The sequence below is a fragment of the Mesoplodon bidens genome (assembly GCF_964165515.1).
Source record: "Mesoplodon bidens genome assembly, chromosome: 15".
Classification (NCBI taxonomy): Eukaryota; Metazoa; Chordata; class Mammalia; order Artiodactyla; family Ziphiidae; genus Mesoplodon; species Mesoplodon bidens.
The window spans coordinates 46320920-46341866 of record NC_138171.1 but is presented as its reverse complement, the minus strand read 5'-3'; the positions used below and the strand labels follow the sequence as shown (position 1 = coordinate 46341866).

Sequence of the window (20947 nt, the reverse complement as noted above, 5' to 3'; positions counted from 1 at the left end):
TATGATATCGCCTATATGTGGAATCTAAAATATGACACAAATGAACTTATCTGTGAAACAGAAACAGACTCACAGACATGGCGAACAGACCTGTGGTTGCCAAGGGGGAGACCTGTGGTTTCACTGGGATTAGCAGGTGCAAACTATTACATATAGAATGGATAAACAACAAGGTCCTACTGTATAGCACATGGAACTATATTCAATATCCTGTTTTAAACCATAATGGAAAAGAATATGAAAAAGAATGTATATGTATTTATAACTGAGTCACTTTGCTGCATAGCAGAAATTAACACAACATTGTAAATCAACTATACTTAAATAAAATAAATTAAAAAAAAGAAAAAGAATGTGGAGGATCCAGACTTCATATCCAGTCCTGTCACTCACTAGCTCTATAACCTTGAATATGTGTATGACTTCAATATGCCTCAGTTTCCCCATCTGTAAAATGGGGATGATAATACTAAGAGTGGTACCTTCCCCATGAGGCTGTGATTCCAAGAATTCCATGAATAAATACAGAAATAGCAATGGTTCTCACACTTAGCCACATGTGGGAAACACTGGGAACATTTTTTTAAAATACTGATGCGGGCCTCCCTGGTGGCGCGGTGGTTGAGAGTCCGCCTGCCGATGCAGGGGATACGGGTTCGTGCCCTAGTCCGGGAGGATCCCATATGCCGCGGAGCAGCTGGGCCCGTGAGCCATGGCCGCTGAGCCTGCGCATCCGGAGCCTGTGCTCCGCAACGGGAGAGGCCACAACAGTGAGAGGCCCGCATACCGCAAAAATAAATAAATAAATAAAATAAAATAAAATAAAATACTGATGCCTGGATCCCATGCCCAGAGACTCTGATTTAGTTGGTCTGGGGTGAGGCCCAGGCACCGGGCTTTTTTAACTCTCTCCAGGCAATACTACTATGTAGCAAGGTTGAGAACCACCAGTGCCAACTGCTTGAAACTCTACCTGGCACTTAGAATGCATGAGGCAAGTACTAGCTACTTTTAAGTTTTAGGTAACAGCATACATTTCATTTCCTGCAGGAAGTCTTGTCTGAGTTCCAAGACCACGTTGGGTGCCTCTCCCACCCTGTGCTTCCTCCATAGTAACACTCATCACCCGGGATTGAAACTGTCCAGTTTCTTACCCATCTTCCACACTAGACTGTGAGCTATGTCCCAACACGTGGAACGAGGCTGGGCGTAGAGTAATTCTCAATAAAATTGACCAAACAAATCCTCTGACTCCCTAGATGATCTCAGCCAGCCCAGTGGCTTTCTATACTGTACACCTGACATCCCCAACCTTTTCACCGAACTCAGACTCTGGCACCCAACTGGCTGCTCAGCATCACCATGTGACTGTTTAGTGCTCATCTCAAGCCAAATATGTCCCAAACTAAACTTTATTTCCATCTCCAAACTTGACTTCTTGCTCAGTCTTCCCATCCCAATTAACTGGCACCTTCACTCTAGAAGTTTCTCAAACCAAAAATCTTGGAGTCATCCTTTCCTCCTCTCCTTTCACACCCTACATCCAATTCATGAGCAAATCACATCAGCTCTCCTTGTGAGCCAGGATCCAGCCAGGACCGCCTCTACCATCACCACACTGTGGCCCAAGTCACTGTCATCTCTCGCTCAAAAGAGGACCAGATTCCTGTCTCCGTTCTTGAGCCCCAACAGTCCATGACAGCACAGCAGCCAGAGAAATCATATTATATAACATGAATAAGACCTGAAACTCCTCTGCTCAAAACTCTCCAATATCTCCCAACCTCACTCAAATTAAAATCCGAAGTCCTAGCACAGCCTAACATTTCCTGCCTGATAAGCCCCAGATCCCTCTCTGACCTTTTCTCCTGCCACCCTCTCATTTGCTCACTCCGCTATGGCCATGCCAGCTTTCTTGCTGCCACTCAAACACACCAGGTCCACCCGTGCTCAGGGCCTTTGTACATGCCAATCCCTCTGCCTGTACCTCTCCACCTCAAATATCTTCTTGGTCCGTTCCCTCATTCCCTTCTTGTCTTTGCCTAAATGTTATAAGGAGGCCTTCCCTGTAACATCTAATGTAGCCCTCCAACCCCTATCCCTCACCATCCCTCTTGCTCTGCTGTACTTTTTATCACAGCACTTATCACCCTCTGACAGAACATCTATTCTTTATTATCTGCCTCCCCACATACCCCATACTAAAAAGTAAGCTGTATGAAACAACTCACAATAGCCAAGACATGGAAACAGCCTAAATGTCCATCAACAGATGAATGGGTAAAGAAGATGTGTTACATGTATACAATGGAATACTACTCAGCCATTAAAAAGGAAATAATGCCATTTGCAGATACATGGATGCAAATAGAGATTATCATACTAAGTGAAGTAAGTCAGACAGAGAAAGACAAATACCATAAGATATCACTTACATGTGGAATCTCAAATAGAGCACAGATGAACCTATCTACAAAACAGAAGCAGATTCACAGACATAGAGAACAGACTTGTGGTTGCCAAGGGGGAAGGAGGTAGGGGAAGGAGAGGGATGGGCTAGGAGTTTGGGGCTGGTACCTGCAAACTATTACATATGGAATAGATAAGCAATAAGGTCCTACTGTATGGCACAGGGATCTATGTTCAATATCCTGGGATAAACCATAATGGAAAAGAACATAAAAAAGAATGTGTATATGTGTATAACTGAGTCACTTTTCTGTACAGCAGAAATTAACACAACATTGTAAATCAACTATACTTCAATAAAAAATAATTAAAAAAAAAAATTAAGCTGTAGGAGAGTAAGAATATTGCCCATTTGGTCCACTGCTGAACACAATGGCTGGCACTTAGTAGGTGCTCAATAAACAGTGAATGATGTCATCCTTTTGGGAGCCTGGTCAGCTGACATTAGTTGGATGGAAATTCACCTGGCTAGAGGGCTTATCACTTAGGCATTGCCAACTCCTTAGAAATAGCAATTGGGTGCTACCTCCCCACCTCACTGAATAGTAGTTAGTTTCTTCAGGGTGGAGGGGTTATTTCTCAGGAGATAAATAGAATCTCTATGGAAGGGAGAAAAGCCTGGCATTTCATGGCTTTTTCAAAATATTTTCAATAGCAATTTGAAGGCTGTTTGCTCATCTGACATTTATCTTCATTTGGCATGGGAAATTGCTGAAAGCCATGGAGGGGAGGCATCACTTATAAATGTTGGGTGGTGACAAAAGAGACCTCTTGCACGAATCGATCACAAAGGGCAGCTGTAGCCACTCAGTTCTATGAAATCTGCCCTCATTCTGCTTTGATTTATTCAGCCAGGGTGCTCCCTGATAGCTTGATTCATTTGAAGAATAATTATCCAGTGTGTTATAAATGCCACTCTCTTGTCCCTGGCAAGTTGGTGGCGAGGTGGTTAGACTAGTGACAAGTGATAAAGCATGTCTGATCATTGCTCTCACCCTGGGAGGGGGTGCCAGCTGGGGGCAGGTCACTGGGACCCAGGCGTGTGAGTAGGGGTGGGTGATGTCTGCCTGTATTACTAATGGGGGTGCTTCTCTTGTGTCTGGCATCTCTGAGATTCAGGCTGCCCTTCCAGTCTGTACCTCCCTAGAATGACACCTTCAAGGGCTGTGCTCATGTCAGCACCTGGAACACAAGCTCGTGTCGGGGGAGCAGGTCACTGTCACAGGGCTTGTGCCCAATGTTCTGTTTGTCCTTCAAAATTCACCCCACCCATTTCTATCTTCTCTGTGTCCCAGGAGCCTAACTACTTTTTCTTTCTGTTGTAGAATCAGCATTCCATTGTAGTTCTAAAGATTTCTGAGATAATAGTCCCAGACATTTTTTTATTGATGTATAGTTGATTTACAATGTTGTGTTAATTTCTGCTGTACAGAAAAGTGACTCAGTTTATACACATATACGTGTTCTCTTTTATATTCTTTTCCATTACGGTTTATCCCAGGATATTGAATATAGTTCCCCATGCTATACAGTAGGATCTTGCTATTTATCCATTCTAAATGTAATAGTTTGCATCTACTAACCCCAAACCCCCAGTCCATCCCTCCCTCTCCTCCCCCCCACCCTTGGCAACCACGAGTCTGTTCTCTATGTCTGTGAGTCTGCTTCTGTTTTGTAGATAGGTTCATTTGTGCCATATTTTAGATTCCACATATAAGTGATATCATATGGTATTTGTCTTTCTCTGTCTTACTTGATGCACTTAGTATGATAATCTCTAGTTGCCTCCATGTTGCTGCAAATGGCATTATGTCATTCTTTTTATGGCTGAGTAGTATTCTGTTGTATATATGTACATCTTCTTTATCCATTCATCTGTCAATGGACATTTAGGTTGTTTCCATGTCTTGGCTATTGTGAATAATGCTGCTATGAACATAGGGATGCATATATCTTTTTGAATTATAGTTTGCCAGAAGCCTAACTTCTATGGTGTGCATTAATTAACTCCCTCGCTCCCTAGTTTAGACTGGGTTTGGCTGATAGGAGGTGCTCAGAGGCCATCAGAGGGCAGAGTATTTATTCTTCACTTCTTCTAATTAAAGCCACTGGCCCCGGTGAGTGAGCCTCTCCCTTGCCTACAGCTCCCTCTGGGTTCTGGTAAACCTTTCAGGTCTAGGGGTAGTTATGGCTCCCCACTGTGGCTAGTCCCAGAGAACACTACCAGCTCTTGCAGGTTGCCCTTATCCTTGCCCAGGCCTCTCTACATAGCCCCTTCAATAAACTGCCCTCAACTGTCTTCTGCAGTGTGCCTTGTATTTCCTGCCAGAACTCTGAATAACACTGTACCTTTATCACCTGTGAATCCTCTGCACAAGAGGCAGGATGAGCAAACTTGTAATAAGACATGCTTCCCACAAATATTACCAAGCCATGCAATGTACCTGGCACTGTACTGGCTGCTGGGATAGAACTGTAAACAAAAAAACACGGACGTGGACCTCAGACAGTCCCTTGTCAATAAGGGAGACTGATGAGTAACCAAAGAACCAGAGGAGGGCAACTCTGGGGAATCAGAAAAGACTTCCTGGAGGAGAGTGACTGCTGGGTAAGAGCTGCAGGATGATTTGGAGTCGGCTGGGGAAAGACAAAGAAGAGTTCTAGGCAGAGGGAACACATGGGTTGGTTAAGGTAAAGCTACCTGCTACAATAGATATACCCCCAAAATCTCAGTGACCTAGCACAAGAAACCTTTCTATCTCCCTCATGGACCATCCAGTGTGATACTCCTGGTCAGTCAGGCTTCCACATGGTCATGCTGGGACCCAGGCTTCAAAGAGAGGGGGTCTGCCCTCCTTTAGAATCTTCTCCACACTATGGATGATGGAGAAAGAGTAGAGAAGGCACCCACATTGATCCAGAAGTGACATGCATCACTTCTGCTCACATCCCATTGGCCAGGACTAGTCACATGGTCCCCCTTAGATGCACAGGAGGCTGGGAAGTTGAGCCCTCAGATGGGCAGCCTCTTTTCAGCAACAATTCTACACCCTGGGGGGAGAGGAACACAATTCTTTGGTGGTCAGCTGTCTGCCTCTGCCATCATTGTTGTTGTTTTCCCTTTTCTCTCCCCTGCCCCAGTGATACTGGTTCAGCTTGGAAATGGGCGGAGGTCAGAGGCTGGGGAGAGTTAAAAGCATCAGCTGAGAGTGACAAGGAATTTGATGGCTGACCCGGACAGTCCATTCTCCTGTCGCAGAGACACTGTGACGAGGAGCAGAAAGGAGAACATCAAGGATGAGACCCCCACTGACCCCACGCTGATGAGCTCAGCAGGTTCCCACCAGGAAGCCAACAACAGATGCTGTATTTCTTCAGCTTCCCCAGCAATGCCTCCTGAGCTGTAGAACAATTAAGATAAACAGGTATTGTTCAACAGGGTATTTAAAAGTGAAACCAATTTGATAATCACTTTCTTCACACGGAAGAAATTGGGGAGACCCTCTTGCTGCTTCTTGCTGTGGGTTCTTGTGCTTCCCTCCCCTGCAGACAGCGTCCCCTCAGGGTCTGGGAGTCAGGCAGCCAAGAGTTCAACTCCCAGTTCAGCCTTAGGTGAACGATTTCATCTCCTGGGGGACCTGTTTCTCACCTGGGAGATCGGAGAAAATGGTACCTATTTCTCAAGGCTGTTGGGAGGAAGAAGGCAGCCCTGGCACATGGTAGGAGGATAATGAATGATACCGGTTAGTATTTGTCATACTTAAAGCCACTGAGCCATAGGTTTTCATCCTGAGGCCACCTCACTGATCTGAGTAAGACAGCACTGTGGTTAAGAACACAGGCTCCACCATCAATAACAACCTGAGTGACAGCCCAGCTCTGACAATAAGTAGCTGTGCCACCTTAGACAAGTAACTCAAACTCTCTGAGCCTCATTTTCCTCATCGGTGTAATGGCAGTGATAATAGGACCTGGGTCGTAGGGTCCTTTTGAGAAAAATGCACAGAAAACACTTAGCACTGTGCCTGTAAGCTCTAACAGAGGCTAGACATTAGCATTGCTCTTGTTGGTGTTATCTGTAGAAAAGATAGGCTTTTATCCCTCACCCAACCCCCTGTTCCTACCAGGTCATTGTAATCCTGATTCTTGCTTCTTCACTGAAGCTTGGAAGGTGGGATTGGGAGGAAATACTTCAACCAGTGATTCTCAACCCTGGTTTCACATTAGAATCACCCAGGGGGCTTTTTAAATCCCTAAATCCAGGCTGCAGCCCCGACCAATAAAATCAGAATCTCCGGAAGTGGGACCCAAGCATCAGAGTTTAAGAAGTCCCCGAGGTGTTCCAGTGTGCAGGTGAGAATTGCTTAGTAAGCATTGTTTCATGTTGGCTGATGTGCATATACAACTCATCAAACCCTCCAACCATTTTTGGAAGTCAATGTGAATTTCCCCCCATTTAATCTCAGAGGAAACCGAGGCACAGAGCAGTGAAGGGAGGTAAATGGCAGAGGTAGTTATCATCATCCCCGTTCCAGAAACGAGAAAACCGAAGCCGGCCTGAATGGTCCCTGCCCCCCACGGAGGTAGAACCCATCATTGCATTTGTGCACGAGTCACACAGTGGCCATCAGCCAGGTGGCCAGTGGCCTCTCAACGATGGAGTGGCTTCGGTGGAGGAACATGGCATTGCAAAAGCCCCCAGGGTATTCTAACGTGCAGTCCTGGGAGAAAGAGAGACAGGGTTCTAGATTCACCTTTGCATAGGCACTTAAGTCCTTCCCCTCCACACTTCGGTTTTGAAATCTAGCAAGTGAAAGAATAAATGCCAAGTAGGATTCTGGATTAGATCCTGGAACAGAAAAAAAAAAAAAAATTAGTGGGGAAACCGGTGAAACGTAAATAAAGTCTGCAGTTCAGTTGATGGTTTATACCCATGTTAATTCCTTAGTTTTGATAAATGCACCATGGTTAGGAAAGATACTAACATTAGAAGAAGCTACATGAAGGGTACTAAGGAACTCTCTGGATCATCTTTGCAACTCTCTGTAAAACCTTAATAAATAAAAGGCTGGCATTCCATAAGCTTCCAGACCCCTTGGTATGACATCCCCAGGAATCATGCGAAGCAGCAGCCCTGTGCTAAACTAGATCTCAGGTCCTTCCAGCCACAGCGTTCTCCCACGACCATAACACACGCAGAAGAGAGAGGTGAGCTGTGCATCCAAGTGCCCACCGCTGTGCTCACGTGAGCAGCCTCTTAGGTCATGCCAGGAAGGTACTGGGAAAGCCTTAAAGACCTCTCTTTTGGGGGATTTAACTGGTGTGTCCAGCATTCTTCCACCTGTGGATTTCACTGCAGCTGCTTCTAAATAGCATTTGCAAGACCAGCCGAGGACCAGGGTTGCAGGGGAGTCGGGGGAGATGACCCAGGATGGACCCTTGTTACGGGCTGAGTTATGTCCCCCACCCCCAAATTCATACACTGAAGCCCCATCCCCCGGTACCTCAGAATATAACCAAGACAATTAACGTTGTGATGGTTGGTTACAGTCATGGTGACCAGGGAATGGTTACAGAGGGACAACCAACCCATGCCTCCTGGCTGCTGTGGTGGCAATGTTCGCACTTGCTGTCCCCAGGAGGAGCCGGGGTAAGGGAGGGGTCCCTTGGATTAGTGGACCAGCCCCACCGCGTGCCTGGACCCCACTCAGTGCCCCACAAAGGGACCTCAGCCTGCAGTGAGGCTCCCAGGGGGAGCCTAATGACCAGATGGGGACCAGCCCAGAGTCACAGAGCTAGATTTGGGAGGCTGAGGTCACACCAGAATTGCAAACACTGCCAGAAAAACTAAGACCGTGTCCAAGGATGGGGACCCAGACGAAGAGAATGCAAACACAGCGATGTTTGGGGGAAGGCAGCCAGAATTCCTCAGCCCCTAGAGATTCAAAACTGGGGCTACACATCTGTGCCAGCACCCCCTCCACCCCATGATGATAATTTGCAGGAACGCCTGCTAAGGGCCAGGGGCTGTGTAACAATTCTGCATTCACACAGAACTCAACCACATCTCAGCCCATTCTTGCCAAAGCACTCTAAATCAAAGCCCAATTTACAGACACGGAAAATTGAGGACACGGGATAAAGAGTAACTTGTTCAAGGCTGAGTGGAGGAGCCAAGATGGGAACCCAAGACTCTCTGACTCCCAAACTCAAGCTGGCCCATAAAATCCCCAAATCTCCCCAAGGCTGGGCTAGTCTGGTTCAGGGTGCGGGCAGCAGGCAGGCAGCTAGGCAGAGCCAGGCAAGGTGGGCTGTTGCCCTCAGCGTCCGTCCTGGCACCTGGAGGCTGGGTCCCACTTCTCCAAGCGCCTGAGACCAAGTGGGAGGGAGCAAGGGGAGGGGGGCAGGTGAGAAACAGCAGGTGGCCACGTGTTTGGTGTGGGCCCTGGCTACAGGTGGGGTAACAAACACTATGACAGTGTGACAACGTTGGCAGTAATTGCTTCTGCCACACAGCGTTTCAGGCTGCGACATGACTAACGGGGCTGCAGGTGACATGACTAACGGGGCTGCAGGTGGCATGACAAAGTGTGGAAATTATTGAAGATTGAAAAGCACAGCGGAGGGAACGGCTGTGTTCTGCAGTGATTGCTTCCCCCCTACCCACCCCGTGGGAGTAATAAGAGAAGTCGCGCCCACGCGCTGGAGCTGGGATGGGCTCATCAGCCGCTGCCCCTCCTCCTTCTCTCCAGCTCCCGGCCACCTCCTCAAGCTGGGAGGGGCCCCTGCCATTCTTTGAGGCTCTTGACATATTAAAAAAGTACAAGGATGCCCCCAAAAATCTCACAAGAGTCACGGCACATCTCCAGTGAACATACTAACATTTTAACACCCTCAGGGGAAAAAAAAAAAGGCAAAGCAATATAATTATACTTTTCATAAGGTAATTATGGGAGTATTATCAATTCCATGTTCCCTATGGGCAGTGAGGTCCAAGTATGGGACATAAATTTAAAGTTGGAGAATAAATGACTTTTTTCAAACCTGTTGGTCGATCTCTGAATGTAATGGTATATAAGTCTTCTTTGGACGTGATGTCAGAAATTTAAATTATATTTCTCTAACAAAAATACATGTGTGTGCAAATAAAACTATCTATGAAACGAAAACAGATGCAGGGATATGGAGAGCAGACTTCTGATTGCCAAGGGGGAGGGGCTTGGGGGAGAAATAGAGTGAGATGCTGGGGTTAGCAGATGTCAGCTATTCTATATAGAATGGATACACAAGGTCCTCCTGTATAGCACAGCGAACTATATTCAATATCCTATGATAAACCATAATAGAAAAGAATATGAAAACAGAATGTATATATACATATAACTAAATCACTTTGCTGTACAGCAGAAATTAACACAACTTTGTAAATCAACTATAATTAAATTTAAAAATTTTTAAAAATACGTGTGTGTGTACACAACTGCGTGTCTACACACCAGCATTTATTATGTGTCAGGAAGAGCTCACGACAAGAGCTTTGTAAGTAGTAATGTATTTAAATTTCATAACAATCTTAGGTACTGTCAATACCCTCATTTTCCAGATGAGAAAACCGAGGCAGAAAAGGGCTGAATGACTCACCCAAGGTCACACAGCCACTGAATGGCAGAGCTGGGATTTGAGCTCAGGGCAACTGGCTATAGTGCGTGTGTTTCTAACCCCCAGGATGGGTGGATCGTTAAATCTTTTGGGAATATGAGGTCTGGGTCACCTGGACCTCCTAATCGTCCTGCTCCTCCAGAAACAAGACATAGGCCCTGTGGGTCAAGAATATTCCCTCAAAGAATGGTGGCATCTTGGCATCTACATGAGCAGCAGACCCTGAAAATCCGCCTGGCCTCCCAGGTCCAGTCCTAACCCTGCAGGGGCAGGCCCCAAGATGCTCCCAGGAGAGGCAATTTTCAGGCTGCCCCAACCTCCTAATAGCTCCTGCCTGTTCCGCCTGATTGGACCCAGCATGCTGAGGCAAGAGTGCAAATTCCCATTCACCCACTGGAGGAGCCTTTTTTTTTTTTTTTTTTTGCGGTACGCGGGCCTCTCACTGTTGTGGCCTCTCCCCTTGCGGAGCACAGGCTCCGGACGCGCAGGCTCAGCGGCCATGGCTCACGGGCCCAGCCGCTCCGCGGCATGTGGAATCTTCCCGGACCGGGGCACGAACTCGTGTCCCCTGCATCGGCAGGCGAACTCTCAACCACTGCGCCACCAGGGAAGCACTAAGCTGGCCTTTGGTTGGCTGTTAGTTAACAGCCCAAGTGGGTTCCTGACATTTATAAAATCAAGCCTTCTAGGAAGCCACCGCAGTCATCCCACAATTCTCTTAACTCATCTTTAAAACTCTAAAGCGCCTCCCAGAATACATCGGCCTCAATCTGGCTTTCTGGGACCAGGCTGCCCAGTCTTGTAACGAGCAGACAGGATCGGGCTTGGGCCGTCGGGGTGGCCCCAACACCTGCCCACCTCCTGCCCCTGGATTTACTCCAAACTTGTTGAGCACGGTGACCCATCTTTGCTCAGAATTAACCCCGTCGAGTTAGACAGCCCCCGTCCTCCAAGCGGCCCCATGCACAGGGCCCACCGGGTCCCCCAGGACGAGCGGGCTGGGCGGGCTCTACGTAACCCACCAACCCTCCACCCCGAGGTCTCACACCTTTTCCCTCCCCGGCGCCTCCCCCGGGGCTTCATTTCCCTTGGTCCACATTCGGGGCCCAATGGTTTAAGCGTGCCCAGTCGGCCTAGCTCCAGACCGACAAACGGCGACTGGCTCGGGAGGGTCAGCCGACAACCACCTGCCGCTACAAACACGGCGGAAATCGGAAGCCTCGCAAGGGCATTAGAGTCGCAACAACGCGACACCAAGAACAACGAAGGGACACGACAACCTGGCCTCACGCACGCGCAAAAAGAAATGACTGGCGTAAGAAGTGCACCACGCACGCGCAGGGCCTTCCTCCTACCCCTGGAGGCGCTGGAGTTGAACGGCTAAACTGCGTTCTCAGAGCGCATGCACTACCCCCGGTTCTTGCCCGCCCCCACTCCACCCCCAACACCCGGCTCAGTTTCGCTGCTTTGAAGGGCCGCCCTGGGCTTTCCAAAGCGCACGCGCGAGACCGTCCTTTCCTGCTTCGCCCCTTCACGCTACGCCTGCGCAGTCCTCCCCTCTCAGCCCGGCCTCCCCGCTTCTAAGGAGCCAGAGCTGCCCGCCCTCTCGAGTTGCTCAAACTCACCTGTCTCGAGTTTGGACAGTGTCGAGTCGTTGGAGGCCGGCGACGACTTTTCCTTCTGGACGAATACTCTGGCTGTCTCTCCGAGTAGTCAGAGGCTTGCCCGAGGAGTATCGATCACCAAGGCGTGCCTAGAGGAGCGCCGAGTGATCGATGCCGTGGCCCCGCCCCGCCCCGTTTAAAAGCCGGAGGGTGGAGCTACAGCCTAAGCTTGGGCTTTTGCCTCGGTTTCTCTTTCCAGGTGGGTAACATCTGCGATTGCAACTGTAACTTCGTATACAAGGCAGCTTCACATCTACCATTTTATCTAATCGTACAACTAGGATTATTCTCTCTGTTTTACAGAGCGGGAAATCGAGGCTCAGTGAGATAAAGTGGTCAAATACTCGTACTTTCGGAAAGTCGCAGGTCCTGACTTTTCGAAGTTCACCCCCAAGTGCTGCATCCACGGCCTGTGGGAGTGAGGAGGACTCAGGGTTTCAGTGCGGAGTGGCAGGCGAGGGGTCAGAGTCCTTACTTCTCCCATTGCTAGCTTGATGCTGAGTGGTGTGGGCGTCACTGGGGGTTTTGGTTTTGAGCACACTCCCCATGGTCTCCAAGGACTAGGCCCTTTGAAGCATTGAACAGAGGCGATAGAAAGTTCTGCTCATACTGCGGTTGGAATCCAAGTGGAAATAGGAAGGGAATTTATTTACTGGTGTTAAAGAAAAATTTATCTGTGACATTTGTTAAAGATGGTAAGGCAGACTTTATTCACTGGGACTGCTGCGATGGGAGGGGCGGAAGTGTTGTGTTAGGGGGGAGAGATGGAGCACAAGCTCTGAATACAGCAAGGACAAGCAGAGATTGATAACCAAGGAGCAGGGTCTGGGTCAGTGGATGGAAGCTTATTAAGAGGAAACATAATGGGTAAGGGGAATTCTGGCTAAACCAAGGTCCCAGGTTTTTTGCTGATGGCAGGCCAGGGTGATAAGATATCAAGGGTGGAGGATAAGGATTTTGATCAGATATGAAGGGTAGGGGATTTTTTGCTAAAATGACCCAGCAGAATTCTTGCTAAAACTAGACAAAGCAGATCAAAGACAGAGCCCAAGGGCAAGGTGTAGTTACAAAGAGTTCTCAAAAGTGTCTGAGCAGAGTTAAGTTGAGGAGAGAGTCTTTGCCACTGGTTACCAGAGATGTGTCAGGCATTGTCTGGGCCCCCTAGGCTCCTCCAAATTATGTAATTCTCTTCACAAGCCTGTGAGGTGGAGATTATCATGTCTTATTTACAGTCAAGGAAACTGGGGGAATTCCCTGTTGGTCCAGGGGTTAGGACTCTGTGCTTTCACTGCTGAGGGTCCAGGTTCAATCCCTGGTTGGGGAACTAAGATCCTGCAAGCTGTGTGGTGTAGCCAAAAAAAGGTAACTGTACTGTCAGGGAGACTGAAGCTTGCTCAAGGCCAATTCATCTGATCAGTGGATCCTGGGTACTGTGCTGGCACCAAAGAAAACACACTGAATCAACTTACCCAGCCCTCACAGTTCTCACGGGTGAGATTCACAAATATTTATTGAGCATTTACTGTGCACCAAGCACTTCCAAGTTACTTTTCAAATATGAAAATTGTAGATAGTACTATCATAATTATCATCCCCAGTTGGGTGATGACAGTGTTGAATTTTACCTGAGCCCTGTGCTTCTGGGAAACAGTGACGGTTAAAGGAAGACCCCTTACCCTTTTTTGTTCTGGAAAGGTACTTGCTGCAATGATCCACCATTCCTGTGACTTAGGGGGACTCATGGATGCCCACTTAGTTTACCTATGACAGGGCCAGCCACAGACCCTCCAAATCCCTGTTCTTTGCCTCATAAGTAACTAGCTGAACTGCTTGTCTCCACCAATCATTCTGAGCAAAATTCCTGTGTGGATAAAAAAAGTGTTGCCTGCCATCAAGCCATTAACTACTGTAGCCACCCCTACCGGTGCACCCTGAGGAGAATTCAGGATGGAGAAAAACAGGATACTGGCCCTTGGTAGTTAAGATGCATATCAAAGGAATCATTTTAATGAGCCCAGACTCTTGCATCTTCCCAAACATGGAAAAGCAGTAAAATCATTAACTTGAGATGTCTGATATTTGTGATTAGCAGTAATCTTCTGCTGTTTGACTACATAGGTTTTCTTTGTTTGCCAAAACTCCTATATGTCTAGGCTACTCCCTTACTTCTTTGGAACAATTCCTATCTGAGAGTCTATATGCTGGGCTAGAGTCCTCAGTAATGTCCCCAAATAAAACATAACTCTCAGTGTTTAGGTTGTGCATTTTTTGTCGGTTGATACTTTTATTTTTGGCTTACAGGATCTTAGTGCCCCGAGCAGGGATTGAACCTGCACCCTCAGCAGCGAAATCATGGAGTCCTAACCACTGGACCACCAGGGAATTCCCTGTTGACACTTGTTGACTAAACTTTGGTTAAATTCTGTCCTTCCTCCAGGCCCCTGAACTTTGGCCCACTCTCAGCCTGAGCCTGCAGACAGCCCCTCCTGAGAATAGACCAGCCTCAGGATAAAACCCTCCCTGACCTCCTGTCCCATCATGCCTCCCTTTCATTCAACCTCCCAGTTCCTTCTTGCCTCTTTTTCTCCTCTTATAAAAGGAAAATTCTTTTGCCTAATCCTTGAGATGCTTGCAGAACTATGGTCACAGCACTGTCTCTGTTACAATAGCCCCTTTCCCCCTTTGCAATCATCCTTTCAAATCAAAGTCTCCCCTTACTAAGTCTGGTTTTGTTTTTTTATCTGACAGTGAATGGGCAGAGACTACAGTGGCGGGGCGGGGTGGGGGGGGGCATTTGGCCTCTAAGAGCCCAGACAGGCCCCACTGCAAGGACCAAAGGAGATTCGAAACCAGGACCCCCTGATTCTAGAAGGACACTCTGATTCTCTTCCACAATCAGGAAAGGGGTTCTGGCCTTTGACATTGAGTGTGAAGTGCTGCCAGCCAGGCAGAGAGAAACAGCCCTTTTGCCAGCTCGTTTGTGTTTTCAAAACTGGCTGGTTGAGAAGAAATATAGGCACAGATGAAATGTTTTTAGAAAAGAGAAGAACGACAATCTTTCACCATGGGGTTTCACTTCCTGTAGTCTCCTTGCCAATCCACCCCACCTCCCCTCACTCCCTGCCATCAAGCTGATAGACCCATCTGAGTGCTGCAAGAGGCACTGAACAAACAAAAGCAGTCATTTATGTCCGTGTTTGTGATTTTTCTCCATTTGATCAGCAGCCTGTAACTTTAATATATCCAAGTGTGCTGGGAACGTTTGCGGCTTAATTATCACATTTATTTAAAATACACACATACAAACAAAACTCCAAACTGGAAAACATTTAGCTTGGCAAGGGAAGAGATGTTTAATTTACTCCAATTGTTTAAAGATGATGTGAAAACCGCCCACATACTGGCTCTTCCACTGATTGGTTGAGTGACCTAGGGCTGGTCAGTTACCTATTCTGTGCCTTCCTTCCACTTTGGTATGTTCTCTTCACTGCCTCAGTTAGTGAATCTAAGATGATCTTAAAAGTCTGGGCAGGAAAAAACATGGTGTTTTGTTGAGTGGACTCCACTGGGATGGAGGCAAAAAGTCTCTGACGTCAAGTCAGACAGACTGGTCCACGTATTGCCTCTCTGAGCCCTAGCGTTCTCCTCCAGGAAATGGGTAAGAGAACCTACATCCCAAAGTGGTGGTGAGTATTAATAAGACAGCTGTACATCTCAAACTATACCCCCTATTCTCTTGTTTGTTCCAGAATCCATACGTTCCAACTTCCCATTTGCCTGCTGGTTGAGGCCCCATTTCCTGTCCCTTGTTTCTGTCAGGCTTGTGACTACTTTGACAGATGGAATATGGCAGGAGTGACGCTGTGGGACTTCTGGGGCTGGGTTTAGAAAATAATGCAGCTTCTGCTTTGTTCCCTGGAACTCTCAGGAGCCTGGAGCCCCCATATAAGAGGTCTGACCCCCCTGAAGCCCAGGTACCAGGCACTTGAGTGAATGAGCCTTCAGAAGATTCCACCCCCAACCATACAAGTCCTCCCAGCTGAATCCTGGATGTGATGGAGCAGAGACAAGCTGCCTCTGCCGTGCCATTTCCCACCCCATCGAATCTGCAAGCAGATATAATGGTTATTACATGTATGAGCTTTAGAGTAGCTCAGAATTAAATAAAGGGAAGGGGAGTAACTCAGATACCTTCCATGCAGGGGTGGGGGGGTGTTCCAGGAAGAGAAAACAGCCTGTCTGCGGGGGGCAGGGCGGGAGAGACCATAGGGGTGATTTAGAGCAAAGATCCCAAAGTATGGGCGCTCCCACGGGTGATACAAGGGCTGCCTGGGGAGGCATTTTCTCCCACGCCCATGCCTAGGAACGCTGAAGTGTCACTGTGGCATTCATTTCATCAGGAATAGCCGCCCAGTTTGCACATGTATAGGCAATAACATCTTGGTCACAACCGCCACCTGCTCTACAGCGATTACATGATGACATAGTCTGCAAGAGGCATCCTGACTTCAGACGTTAAATATGAAAAAGAATATGCATCTTAGAATAGATAAAGAGGGGTAAGAAAAGAGTACGAACATTAGGGGTTGGCAGAATATGGGAAAACTGGCAAAGGGCTTTCGCGAATGGGAGCCTCCTAGCAAGAACTCACGATGCGCGGCTTGGGTGAGCGTGTGGCAGGGGGCCAGGGACACGGTGGGGTGGTGGCCCTTTCTGGCCATCTTTGCATTCGGCTCTGTAGTCAGTACCTGCCCGAACCAGGTCTTGCTGCCTCCAGGCCCAGCCCCCGGCTTTTTACGTCTCCAGTACCCCAGTTATCCCATCCGATAACCTGAAGAGGCCTGGGATTTGCTGCTCTGTCTTCCTCTAGCAATTTCAGTGCAGACTGAAAACAGGGGTGGGGTGGGGTGGGGAAGAAGCTGGAGATTCTGGGCTGTCTTCTTTTGGGGGGGCGCTGCACCACGGGGCATGTGGGATCTTAGTTCCCCGACCAGGGGTTGAACCCGCGCCCCCTGCCTTGGAAGCGTGGAGTCTTAACCACCGGACCGCCAGCGAAGCCTCTGGGTTGTCTTGAGGGGGAACAGCCTGGGCTCTGCTCCTCACAGAATGTTGCAGTCGCCACCGCCAAGACGTCTCGGCCTGGCTGCCTCTTTGCCCTGCTGTCCCCCAGCTGCAGGAGGTTTCTGGGAGCTGCGCCCAGCCTGGTGTGATGATGCCTCTGAGGATGAAGCAGAAGGAAGAGTCAGGATGTCCTGTCCTCGCCCTGTGTCCATCCCTGTGTCCATGGGGAGGGGCCATCAGCAGCGAGAAGAGAGGGGGCAAATATGGACAAAGAGCTTAGTTGATTTTCCCCAGGGGGACTTGAAGGGCCATTTAGCATCATCATCATCAGGACTGTGATTACCATTGTTTTCAACAGTGGAAATAGTTATCGTTTCTAGAGCGTTTACCTGGAGCTGAGTGCTTTGTATACACATTGTCACCTTTTATCTTTTTTTTTTTTTTTTTTTTGCGGTACGCGGGCCTCTCACTGTTGTGGCCTCTCCCGTTGCGGAGCACAGGCTCCAGATGCGCAGGCTCAGCGGCCATGGCTCACAGGCCCAGCCGCTCCGCGGCATGTGGGATCTTCCTGGACCGGGGCACGAACCCGTGTCCCCTGCATCGGCAGGCGGACTCTGAACCACCGCGCCACCAGGGAAGCCCTTGAGGGGCCCTTTGACAACAGCACCAACAGGAATTAATTAGGCCTGTGACAGCCCCCAACTCGGGACAGCTTCCTGCAGGTACCTGCTCAAAAATCCTCCCCAGAGAGCTCTTTCTCCCGCAGCATGCTTATCACGTCACCCTGTTTTATTTTCTTCATAACACTTACTGAAATCTAAAATTTTCCAATCTGTTGAATTACCTCTGCCTATTTCTTGTGTGTCTCGGTCCATCAGAATTTAAGCTCCTAAAAAAATCCTACATCCCTAGCACCTAGTGACTGGCACATGGTAGGTACTCAATAAATTTTTGTTGAACGAATGAATGAGTGCTGAGGGGCCAGCATTTCAGCGACATTTCTGGGAGAAATTTCTGAGTTCGGTTATTCTATAAATTCACGTTCTCCAAAACAAGCCACCTACCCAACAAGTTTTAAGTTACCATGTTGACAGAACTATTAAGACCGTGGTGAAAAGACCTTGAAGGATCAGTATGAAGGCTAGAGGGGGTCTGTTTAACACAAGAGTGAACTGTAAATAATCAGACCAGGACAAAGTAGTCAAATAGAAAAAAAATTTGTTTGCTCACTTCCACCAAATAATAGTCTAGGTCCTGGGGTCCTGGTCTTCCACACACACACTTCCTCCTCCAGCTGCCCAGGCTCGCTCTTGGAGTTCACCAAAGAGCAGAGGGAAGGCACAAGCTCCATTTACGCTGCCAAAGAATGGGGCGGGTGAGGGAGCATCTCTCCCCTGAACACCTACTGTGTGCCAGACCCCGCTTGAGAAGTCTGCACCTTCAGCATCTTGGGTTTTCGTCCCATAACTATTACGATTTCCCTTGTACAGATGAGAAAAGTAAGCTCAGAGAAGCCTCGTAATTCATCCCATTCACACAGCGAATCGGGGGAGGGACTCAGGCCCACTTGGTTCCCTAAAGCTTCATCACACTGACACTGCAGGGATTAGGGGATGTACATCGCCCTTCTTGCTACACAACTATATTCACATCTTATCCCGGCTGTAACGATTACCACAAACTTAGTGGCTTGAAGCAACACAATTTTGTTATTTTCTAGTTCTGGAGGTCAGAAGTCCTCCAGTGATGGTGCCTGTGTTTCCACAGGAGGTTCTAGGAGAAAAATCTGTTTCTCTGCCTTTTTCAGCTTCTACAGGCTGCCTGCTTTCCTTGGCTCGTGGCCTCTTCCTTCATCTTCAAGGACAGCGGCCTAACAGCTTCAAGTCTCTCTCAATCCTCTGCTTTTGTCACCACATCACCTTTTCTGACTCCTTCTCTCCTGTCTCCCTCTTATAAGGACCCTTGTGATTACATCGGGCCCACCCAGATAATCCAGGATAATCTCCCGTCTCAAAATCCTTCACTTAATCTCACCCACAAAGTCCCTTCTGCCACGTAAGGTCACATATTCACGGTTCCCAGGGTTAGGATGTGCACATCTCTGGAGGACTATCATCTGTCACAACAGACTTTGAAGATCCCATCACCCCAACCCCCATCACAGAGGGGAGGTAAGACATGGCTAAATATCGGTCCTATAATATTAAAAAAGTATCCATGCCAAAGAAAGTCAGATAAAGTACCGATGTAAGGGCTAGAGGGAGAAACTTAATAACACCAATGGCCCTTACTTAGTGCATGCAGGGCACTGTTCTGAGCTCTCTCTATAGTTAACTCACTGAATTGCAAAAACAACTCAGGTAGGCACTATTGTTATCCCATCTTACAGATGAGGAAACTGAGGCACAAAGCAACCAGGAAATTTGCTCACCCCAGCTAGTATGTGGTGGAACTGGGATTTGAACCCAGGCCCAGAGTCTTAACCACTCTGCCTTGGAGCTGCCCCCTCACATGGCTATCAACCCTGGCCTGCACATAGTATCTATTTTTAAGAGTCCCTTCTTGCGATAACTCAGCTTCCATTGATTGGGGCCTCATGGTGTGCTGGACTTCCTAAATTCCTTGGGTGCATTCTTTCACCTAATCCTCCCCTCAATCCCGGATCCTGGGATTCCCTCCCTTTGTAGTGATGAGATAAAAGAGAACCACAGGGATGAAATAAGCAGCGATAAAGCCAAAATTGAACCCTGGGACTTTAAAAATCCAGGCTGTTACCACCAGAGCCCAGCTGAGACCAGGTGGATTGCAGAGCATTAAGACAAGGCCCCCAGTCTGGCAGGTCTGTGGAGCCATCAGCCTCCCTCCCCACCCCAGAGCCCGCTTTGCCCTTCAGCAGTGGTCCAGGGGCAGGGGAGGCAATGTCAATAATGTATGACATCCGAGAGATAAAGCGTGACCATAAACGCTGCTGGCAGAAGCTCATCAATGGTGCATAGGGTCTTTATGTTTCCCAGCTCAGATGAAGGCAGTTCCTTGTCTTGCCTTGGGCCAGCATAAAGATGTGACCTGCAAAGGTTACATTTCTCTCCAGAGAGAGCCCCCGCCCCAGCTGATGGGGCTGGGAGGGCCACAGTGACATGTAAGCAGCATCCCCACTATTTCCCCCTCCCACCCAAGCTCAGCCAAGCCCCGCTCAGTCTCATGGCAGTTTCCCGCTCTGGGTGCTATACCCCCCCAGTGATTTAATACTGCTGATAGAATTCAGCCCCTGGGATGGAGCCCCGTGGCTCTGGATTTGGGGATCCCTGCAGGGTTAGGATTAGGGTCTCTGGACTTTCAGAATGAGGATCCCAACCCAGACGTACCTATATTCATTCATTCATTCACCGAAAATGCATTGCGCACCTACTTGGTGACAGACCCTGCTCTAGGCACTGGTGATGAATGATAATCAAGGCAAAGACCTCCTCTTAGAGATCGTTCTAGAGATGGGGCGGTACACAGCACAAGGATCTTCATAATAATGTCTAAAAGCGGACATTTAGGAGCAGAGATAGGGTGTTCCTGTCCAAGGTCACACAGGTAATGAACCACAGAGCTGGTCTCAGAACCAAGTTTGCCCTCTAAACCCTTCATCTTTTAAAGGTTACTGACTTGAAACCCCTGTAGTGGATGAGAGCCAATGTTGGTTGGAAATCAGAAAATGCCTTAAACGTAAATCTCAGGAGGCAATTGTACGTGAAGGGAACATCTGAAGTTATCACAAATCCCGGCACATAGTAGGTTCTCAAAAAAATATTTACAGAAGGAAGTGTGGAAGGGAGGCAAGGAGAGAAGGAGGGAGGAAGGAAGGCGGGAGGAGGCTTAATTCCGGAGGTGATCGTGTTTCCCTGCTGAAAGAGACAGTGAAGCTGACAGTTTTATTGTTCAATTGTTTCATATGGATTTTGAATAAAAAATAAATTGGCTTCCTTTAAAGAGGACAATCCTGAAAGCCTGGGAGACCAGTGGTGAGTCATGCGTGACTGCCCTTGGCAGCCTTCTCACAGCGAGAACTCTCTGTTTGCAGGGGGGGTGGGGCTTAGAGCTCAGCA

General features: G+C 48.2%; 1 long non-coding RNA gene across 1 annotated transcript in view; it reads right to left on the bottom strand.

Moving 5' to 3' along the window:
• The window catches only part of LOC308629153, a 111617-nt gene extending 99784 nt beyond the window's left edge, over positions 1–11833 (bottom strand). The window contains exon 1 of the long non-coding RNA XR_014017633.1: positions 11754–11833. This is a non-coding gene — a long non-coding RNA (uncharacterized lncRNA). The remainder of the gene's footprint in view (positions 1–11753) is intronic.
• Between the last annotated feature and the right edge of the window lie 9114 nt (positions 11834–20947).